Raw genomic sequence first — 9,893 nt, 5'->3', positions numbered from 1 at the left:
AAGGCTCTTTGCTTTTGCATGTGAGTTTGGACTTGGTGGTAGTCTGGGGGAGGGGGACTGACGATCTGGGCAAAACAGGGTCTCATGGAGTCCAAGATGACCTCCTTCTTGCAATGTCGCTGAGAGGGGGCTTGAATTTCTGGTCCTCCTGCCTCCACCTCCCAAGTGTTGGGACTGCCACCAACATGCGTGCACCACCATGTCCAACTCCTTAGGTTTTCATTTGTTTTGTTTTGAGCCATTATTGCCACAGTTAGCTGCTGCTTTGATCATCTCTTCAAGGCGGCTGATGCTGCAGGACAGCATATGCTTCTGCCATTTACTCTGTTTTCTCTCCTTTCCCATTCGATCTCGGTTGCTGAAAATGCAGTTAGCGATATCTCACAACCCACTGCTTACTGGCTGGTTAGCTATGTATTTTGTTTTTATTTTAGTTTCTTTCTGTGTTCTACATCTAGTGTCCCGAGTTTTAGACATTACAAATATTCTCCAAACCAATTATCAGTTTCTTAAGTTTTTTGTCTTATTGAATGGAACAAAATCATCATTTTTCATTTCATGTTGGTTTTTTTTTTTAAAGAAGTTTGGCTCCTGATTCAGACAAATGGCATTCTATACTATCATAGGCAGTACATTCATACTGAAACATCTGCCGTGTCTACGGCCATACCACCCTGAACATGCCCAATCTCGGAAGCTAAGTAGGGTCGGGCCTGGTTAGTACTTGGATGGGAGACCGCCTGGGAATACCCGGTGCTGTAGGCTTAGAAAAAAGAAAAAGAAAAAAGAAAGAAACATCTGCCTATGATAAAAATGACAGGATCCAGCTTACTTTTTCTCAATAAAATCATAAAGGGAGTGGTGGTACACGCCTCAAATCCCAGCACTCGGGAGGCAGAAGCAGGTGGATCTCTGAGTTCAAGGTCAGCCTGGTCTACACAGAGTGAGTTCTAGGGCTACACAGTAAGACACTGTCTCAAAACAGAAACAAAAAAACATGCCAGCCAAATTTTTCATGCTAAGAAACAATGTACCCCCGTCATGGTCCTGTGGTGCCACCTTTATGAAATGCCAAGTTCCTGTTCCCTTCTGAGTTCTCCTTTCTGTTGCACTGGTCTATCTGCCTCCCACTACAAACTGTAGGGGGAAACTGTTCTTTCATTCCCCAACTGCTCAGACCTGAATAATCACACAGAAACTATATAATTATAACACCGCTTGGTCTATTAGCTCAGGTATTTTAGTGTCTAACTCTTATATCTTAAATTAACCCATTTCTATTCATCTGTGCAGCACCACTAGGGTGTGGCCTACCGGTAAGGTTCTGTCTGGCAGCTGGAGTCTTTCTCCTTCAGCAGCTACATGGCATCTCCCTGACTCCACCTACTCTCTCTATATATCTCTTCCAGCCTGGCTATATTCTGTCCTGCTATAAACCGAAGCAGCTTCCTTATTAACCAATGATGATAAAACATTCATAGCAAACAGAGGAGAAATCCCACATCAACAAACTCTTTGTTACCTTTCTTTTATTGTGTTTTTTTTTTCATGGTAGAGTTTCTCTGTGTTCACCCGTTAGTTGTAGTCTTCTAGTGGTCAGGGCTGATGGCCCAGCTGCAAGTGCTGCAGCCATCACAGCCATGACTGTGGGCTGTGCACTGGGACACACACTGGGTCATGCCATGACTGCAGGTTTCAATGGAAGTAGTAATGTTGAACCTATGAAGTCTGCTCTTGTTTACCAGGAGGCTGAGGAAGCCAGACTGTTGCAATAGTAGCAGTGTGGTGGCCCTTGCTTTGTGAGATAAAATAGTGTTGAGTGTGCCAAAACCCAGGTGACAAAGCTCTCTATCAGGGTTTTGGCAAGGGGCTCAAACAGCAGACTTGCAGGTGGATTTGCCTAAATAAGAAATCCAAATTGAAGAACTGGGCATTTATAGCTGGCAGGATGGCTCAACAGGGAAAGTACCCATGATCCCTGGGACCATGGTAAAAGGGATGAATGTGCTGGCTTAAATGAGGGGGGCCCCACAGGCTCACGTGTTTGAATGCTTGGTCCCCAGTCAATAGAACTGTTGGGGAAGAATTAGGAGGTGTGGCCTTGTTGGCAGAGGTGTGTCACTGGGGGGGGGGGGGGGTTTGAGGTTTCCAAAGCCAACAGCATTCCAGTTAGCTCTCTCCGCCTCCCACCTATGGATCAGGATCTGAGATCTCAGCTATTGCAGCCACCATGCACTTTCTCTGCCCTCATGGCTCTAACCCTCTGAAACTGTGAACCAAGTAAACCCCTTCTTTTGTAAGTCGGCTTGGCTGTGGTCTTTTATCACAGCAATAGAAAAGTAACTAAGACAGGAGAGAACCAACTCCAGAAAGTCATCCTTTGACCTCCACACACATACTGTGGCAATGCACACCCTCACTAAAACGTATGTCATAAACACACATAATAGACACAATAGGAACACATTTTTTTTCAAAATTATTTTCAAAGTACTTTATTTAAAGGGTTTTTTTTAGATTCTATTTCTAGTTGTGTCCATATGTGAGTGGGAGTGAGGTGTGTGCAGGTGTGAGTACTGGTGCCAGTGAGGTCCAGAAGACAATATCAGACCTCATATTGCTGAGTTACAGGTGGTTGTGAGCCTCCTCATGTGGGTGCCAAACTCAGGTCCTCTGCAAGAGCAGTGTGTGTTCTTAAGTACTTTTCTTTCTTTCTTTCTTTCTTTCTTTCTTTCTTTCTTTCTTTCTTTCTTCCTTCCTTCCTTCCTTCCTTCCTTCCTTTCTTTCTTTCTTTCTTTCTTTCTTTCTTTCTTTTTTTGGTATTTCAAGACAAAGTTTTTCTGTGTAACAGTCCTGGCTGTACTGGAACTTGCTTTGTATACCAGCTTGGCCTTGAACTCACTGAGATTTGCCTGCCTCTGCCTCCCAAGTGCTGGGATTAAAGGCGTGCACCATCACCACCTGGCAAAAAAAAAAAAAAAAGTACATTTTACCCATTGTGGTAACTCACTGACCCCAAACTCCCTTTTTAACATTATTTCTTTTTATTTTTTTTATTTTTTTTTTCGAGACAGGGTTTCTCTGTGGCTTTGGAGCCTGTCCTGGAACTAGCTAGCTCTTGTAGACCAGGCTGGTCTCGAACTCACAGAGATCCGCCTGCCTCTTCCTCCCGAGTGCTGGGATTAAAGGCGTGCGCCACCACTGCCCGGCCTTATTATTTCTTTTTAAATCATGGTTCTGGGAATCAAATCTAAAGCCTATGCTGGGCCATTGTTCTACCGCTGAGTCAAGTCCTTCCAATACAAATTCTTATATAAAACATAGTAGTTCTTATTGGAGCCTATATCCAACCTAAAGTCCAGATCCAGGTTTGCATATTCAAATCCCTGCAAGTGTTCGACAAGACAAAAAAGCGTTTATTTCTCAGTCTCTATACACACTCCTTCAAGAGACATTGTGATTGACAGCTTCAACTAATGGGCTAGGGGGAGGGCTCAATAGTAAGTATTTGTGAAGGCCTGTGTTAGATCCCAACACACACACATATACCTCCCTCTTCAATGTACAACATAGGTAAAGCAAGTGAGATTTACAGGAAGCAACCATAAAGAACCCACACTGAACAGTAGGGAATCCTGGGGCCGGGGTTCACATTTCTAGATGGAGTCTAGAGTAACATAGTGGTTTCAGGCTGGGAGCTTCAAACTTAGACAAACCGGATTTGAAAGGAATGAGACCTATCTAAAATGAATACTGACACGGATAGTGTGTTGATGTTTCTGTTCCTGTGAGACGGTGTGAAGAGAAAGGGTTCGCTTTGGATTACTGGTTCAGAGGCTTCCGTCCATGGTTGCTTAGCCCCATCTCTCTGGGCCTGTGGTGACACTGTACATCATGGCCGTGTGATAGTAAAGTGCAGTCTGACTCTGGGTGACACGCCATTGCTTCCTCTCTTAAAAAAAAAAAAAAAAGAATTCATCCGGGTGTCCCAGAGTACCACCTGTCAGGAAGTCGGGACCACCTTCAGCTCTGCTACAGAGATGGAAGCAGTAGCCTTTTAATGACATAATGTTTTTTTCTTTCCCAGAATTCCTACTCCCTAGTACAATCTCTCCTAAACTACCATGAGTGTCTGCTCTGTCTGTCTGTCTGTCTGTCTGTCTGTCTGTCTGTCTGTCTTTCTAGGTTCCGACTCAGAAAATAGCACCTTTCCCTGTTTCTTCTCTTTTGTCTTTTTCTTCCAGATGCTGGCCAGACCTTAAGCATGCTTTCCCTAATACTGTGGGCATCTTTATTCCTTCTCTAAGGCTCCAACCATACGGCTGCTTGCGCTCCACGCCCCCGACCTCCATTCCGGCTTAACTCAAATAACATGCCGATTTCTCTTTCTTATTTCCATCTTCCTCCTTCGAGCAGCTGCTGAGATTTACAGCTTACTGCCCCGGGGGTTTTCTTTTTAATTAAAATTTCATTTTATTTTATGTGCACGGGTGTTTTGCCTGCATGTGTGTCTGTGCAGCACTCGCGTGCCTGGGTCCCGTGGACGTCAACGGAAGGCACTGGATCCCCTGAAACTGGAGTTCCAGGCATTGTTTTCTTTCTTTTTCCTTTTTAACTTTTTTGTTTTATTTGCATAAGTATTTTGCGTGCACATATGTCTGTGTACCAGTTGCTTGCTGGGTGTCTCACGGCCAGAAGAGCGCATGGGATCCCCAGGTACTGGAGTTAGAGGTGGTTGTGAGGCACCATTTGGGAACTGAGGGTTGAAAACTGGTCCTTTGGAACAGCAGCCCCCTAACTGTTGAATCGCCTTTCCTGCGTGTTGTCCTCTGACTTCACACTCCCACTCCCACTCACACACACACACACTAGGGTACATGTGTGCCCCTCCCACATACAATCAATAAATAAATGGAAAAGGGGGGACATTGTAGGATGGCTCTATAGTTAAGAGCTCGCACTGTGGAGGCAGAGGGGGCGGGATTAAGTTTTCTACGGTGTGGTGTCACTGGGTGTATCAGCCACACTCCAGGGCAGCCCCATGCCCAATGGCTGGCCAACACAAAATGAACTCCATAGTTTTTTATTGTTGCTCTGAACTTTTTAATGTGTGTAGACTTCGGGGGGGGTATTTTTTGACTTTTTTTAAACTTTATTTTATGTGCATTGGTGTGAAGGTGTCAGATTCCCTGAAACTGGAATTACAGACAAGTGTGAGCTGTCATGTCAGTGCTGGGAGTTGAACCCAGGTCCATCTGGAAGAGTAGTCAGTGCTCTTAACCACTGAGCCATCTTTCCAGCCCCCTCCCCCCCTTTTTTGACATTTTAATTCCTCTTATTGGTCTTTTTCCTATTGTGCCAATTTTCAAGTGTGTATGTGTGTGTGTGTGTCTTGTTTGATTTTTTTGTTTGTTTGTTTATTTTTGAAAGAGGGAGAAAGAATTAAGTTTAGATGGGTGAGGAGATGGGCAGGTTCTGGGAAGAACACACACACACACACACACACACATATACGCCCCCTCTTCTTGACTCTCACCAGTGGTTTAAGAGATTAAGCTTCCCCCTAACCTCACAGGAAACTGGCTGGGTTGCTCACTGGGTTGCTGCCTCGCTTCCTCTGCTAACTTCATTCCTCCACTCATCAAGTCTGATCTCTTCAGTCCCCACATTGGCCTCTGTAGGACTGTCCTGGATGGGCCAGTTCCCTTTATCATGATTGTCTGTGACTTTTCTCAACAGTGCAGGCAGCTCTTGGTTGCCCTCTTCTGGGGTTAGGTTCCCAAGCCAGCCATCGCTGTCAGCCAGCCACCCCTGAGTTCCAAGGTCCCAGTGAGGAGGCTGCAGTCATTCATGGGTGTTGTCCTTTATTCTGCGTCTATGGGACCCAGGCAGGGCTATTTTACCCATGTCTCTATTGCTTTGTATCTCTCTGGGTTTTTGTTTGTCTATGTTTGGAGACAGGATCTTGGTTTGTAACCAAACTAGACTTAAACTCTGACTCATCCTGCCCTGAACTCTGAGGGGCTGGGATTACAGGCATTCACCCCCCATACCAGGTTTACTCATTTGTTTTTTTTTTTTAATCTCATAAATGTTGCAGCTATTTTTACCCACAAGGAAGGTTTGAGGAGAGATGCAATGCGAAGGCCTTTCAGATAATAAAACTTGAAGTGGATTCAATAAAAACAGCTAACAGCCAGGTGTGTACGTCAGTCGACCCAGGGTATTCAACTCTGAGGTAGGAGGCTAAGGATTTGAGGCCAGACTTGGCTCAAAGTCAATTCAAGAACAGCCCAGGAAGAGACCTTATCTTATAAAAAGAAAAGAAAAGAAAAAAAAAAAAAACACAGAACCGCAGCAACAACAAAGGAACAGATAGCATTTGGCACTGTTAGTGAAATTGCCTTTTCTAAAAATGTGAAGAGATTAAATGAGCTGGGTACAGTTGGGAGGTGGAGGCTGGAAGATCAGGAGTCCACAGCCTTCCTGGACTCCTTGAGACCTTGTCTCAATCTCCTCCACCACTACCCTCAAAAACTAAAATAGAATGAAAAATGAAATGCAAAAATAAATGAAAACGTCACATGTGGAGGCGATGGGGTTAAAGAATATTATTATTAGTTTTGTTCTTTTGAGACAGGGACCCTCTCCATAGCCCTCGATCCCCTGATGCATAGCCCTGGCTTTTTGTAAACGAGGCTGGTCTCAAACCAATGGAGGTCTACCTGCCTCTGCCTCCTAGTGCTGAGATTAAAGATGTGCACCACCCTGCCTGACCTTGGCATCATTCATAAAAGAATAGAAGAGTAAGAATGGAAGCCGAAGGGCAGGCAGTATTATTAGAGCTTGGACAGAGTAAGCAAGCTTCGCATCCTAGCAGCTGTCTGGAGGAGGAAGGTGGGAAAGGCAAAGAGAAAAAGTCCTGGTGCTCCAGCTAAGTAGTCGTGAAGGTCGGACACCAGGCAGAGAAGTGGCCACGCAGGTGACAGCGCGTTAGAGATGTAGTTTAAAGCAAGCAAGCAAACAAAAAAAGACGAGAGAAGGGAAGGGAAAAGTTATCCAGTCAGGATCAAGCCCCTAGAAAGGTGAGCAGAACCAACAGAACCCCCTGGCATAAAGCAGGTGTGCACGATTGGACAGGAATCACAGGTTGAAAAGCCTGCTATCTCATTACATGTCTAATTAGTGCTTCCGTCTTTTTAGCATGGCTGCAGGTGAACAGGCCTTCTAAGGGGTAGTCCCTTAGCCAGGGCATTGACGTGTCTGACTAGACTATTAAGTCCCTAGCTTGAAGCCAAGGCTTGGTGAAACCACCAAACTGGACCACTCCAGGGGTAAAAGAAAGGTTTATTGTATTGGGGATCCAACTGCCGAGGCTATGGGAGGGAAGTAGGGAGAAGATCAAAATGGCGGACAAGCAAGTGGATCTTATACGACAGTCAGCAGGATGGAGGAGGCCTCTGAGCTGACTCAGGCTTTTTGGGTTGACCTGGAGCTGGATGCTCTTGCCCAAGGTAGCCGACCTTTGAGTCTGGATTAAAGAAGGCCCCTGGTAAACAGAAACCCACCTCAGGCCTCTGTTTATCCAGTTACAATCCTTCTGTTTACCCAGCCAAAGTCCTTCTGCTTGGGACTTTGTCACCAGCACCTCCGTTTGGGGTGGGGGGGGGGGCTCTTTGGACCTAGCACCAGCCCTGCCAGCGATTCCATCTACTTGACCTGAGGAGTTCTTCCTTAGTACGCCTTTACGGCTACTATAAACTTCGTCTCAAAAAGGAAAGAAGAATTGAAGTAAAAATACCCCATATAGGTTGCATTCCCTAACCACTAATAAATATCTCCAACGGTTTGTCTAGGTGATGGAGAGCTGGCTCAGCAGTTGAGAGCACATGCAGCCCTTGGAGAGGATTGGAGCTCAGCTCCGAGCATCCGTTTCAGGTGGCTCTGACATGCTCTTCTAGCCTCCATAGGTACCTGCATGCACACACACACACACACACACACACACACACACACACACAATTAGAAACAAGATAGATTATTAAAACCACAAGTTACGCATTTTCAAAAACAAATGAGAATTTGACGTAGGAAGAAATCACCTTCTGTTCACAAGGTAGATGTTTTTCTTAGAAGCCCACAAGCGGTTAAATATTCTTTTTCTTTGTATTGATTTTTTCCACCATAACATCTTCACCCCGAAGCAATGATTCCTTTTTTACTGATTAGCAACGTTTTAGGAGAGCCAAGCATATTCTAGCGGTGCCTTTGTGCGGCAGACAGCAGCCTGCAGTTTCAGCGCAAGGGATCCCGACAAAACTCGACGCAAGTCGCCTCGCTCGCCATCTGTTTTTCTTTACCCACAATAGGGTCATTTAATTTCCTTTCACAACTTTGTTTTCTCAGTGTGCATACCAAAATCTGTGATTAATTCTCTAAGCTACATGACCAAGGAACTCAGGCCTAACCTCGGGTGTGGAGACATAATTGCTGTCTTTGATCATCGGCCTGGTTTTCCACAGGCAGAATTCATGGGTCTATAAGGCATGGAACTTCCTTGTTCTTATTTTCCATCCTTGGCACATCTCACATCTAACCAAGGGAAGGTGACTTCTAGCCATTTTTTGCCTTTTTTTTTTTTTTTGTATCTTTTGTTGGAGCAATCGGCAGAATAACCTAAACCATTTCCCTGATCATCTTTACTCTCTTAAACACCTGCATCTTTTAGGCTAATCCAGAAAGTTCAATTACCCTGGTGGTGGCACACAACTTTAATCCCACCACTTGGGAGGCAGAGGTGGGTGGGTCTCTGTGAGTTCAAGGTCAGCCTGATCTACAAAGGAGTTCCAGGACTGTTACACAGAGAAACCACATTTTGGAAAGAGAGACAGAGAGAACAATTAAATCATAGATCTAACTAATCATCATTGCTTTTATAAAAAACTATCTTCATTATGATCTGCAAGGAAATTACCCAGTGAGGAGTGGAATTTTCTAGTGAAACAATCACACTATGCTAAATACAGTGGAATCTTTTCACACAGTAATCACACTATGACAAATACAGCAGAAACACGGCAGCAGCAAGCAGGAGGAAACACGACAGAAGCAAGGGGCATTCTGGGAACAATCCCCCTCGGGGTGGGGCTTTGCCTCTCCAGGATTTAGCTTTGCTATTTGGTGACTTAAACTCTGTGAGCTCCTTGCTGACTCCAGCTTTTTTTTTTTTTCTTCGAGACAGGGTTTCTCTGTAGCTTTGGAGCCTGTCCTGGAACTCTCTTTGTAGACCAGGCTGGCCTGGAACTCACAGAGATCCTTCTGCCTCTGCCTCCCGAGTGCTGGGATTAAAGGCGTGAGCCACCACCGCCAGGCTTGACTCCAGCTTTTCTGACATGGCCACCAACACTGAGTGGAGGTGGGAAGGACTGTCAGAGGTAGAAGGGTACAAGGAAATGAGAAAAGAATCAGAAAAAACAAATAATGTGTGTTGGCCAGGCGGTGGTGCTGCACGCCTTTAATCCCAGTGCTCAGGAGGCAGAGGCAGAGGCAGGTAGGTCTCTGTGATCTCAAAGCCAGCCTGGTTGGTCTACAGAGGGAGCCCCAGGACAACTAGGGCTGTTACACAGAGAAACCCTGTCTGGGGCAGGGGAGTAAAGGGCTAGCCAGGTGTGAGGGCTGCAGAAACGGCTATCAGTAAACTTCTGCGTGCGTGCACACACACACACACACACACACACAACAGTAAGTAAATTAAATAAATAGATATTTATTTAACATAAAATCATAAAAACATAATAACATAAAAACCAGGGCTGGACATGGAGCTCACTTGGAGCACTTGCCTAGCAGGCACAAAATCCTGGTCTTGATCCCCAGCAATGACGGTTCATGGC

At 45.3% G+C, this 9,893-nt stretch overlaps 1 pseudogene; it reads left to right on the top strand.

Annotated features, from left to right (window-relative positions):
* Positions 1-656: 656 nt before the first annotated feature.
* On the top strand, positions 657-765 carry LOC126508004 (uncharacterized; annotated as a pseudogene).
* The last annotated feature ends 9,128 nt before the right edge of the window (positions 766-9,893 follow it).

The sequence above is a fragment of the Alexandromys fortis genome, unplaced genomic scaffold, assembly GCF_014885135.2.
Source record: "Alexandromys fortis isolate MF-2015 unplaced genomic scaffold, M_Fortis_MF-2015_v1.1 scaffold_73, whole genome shotgun sequence".
NCBI lineage: Eukaryota > Metazoa > Chordata > Mammalia > Rodentia > Cricetidae > Alexandromys > Alexandromys fortis.
This window is presented reverse-complemented; position numbering and strand designations above follow the sequence as displayed.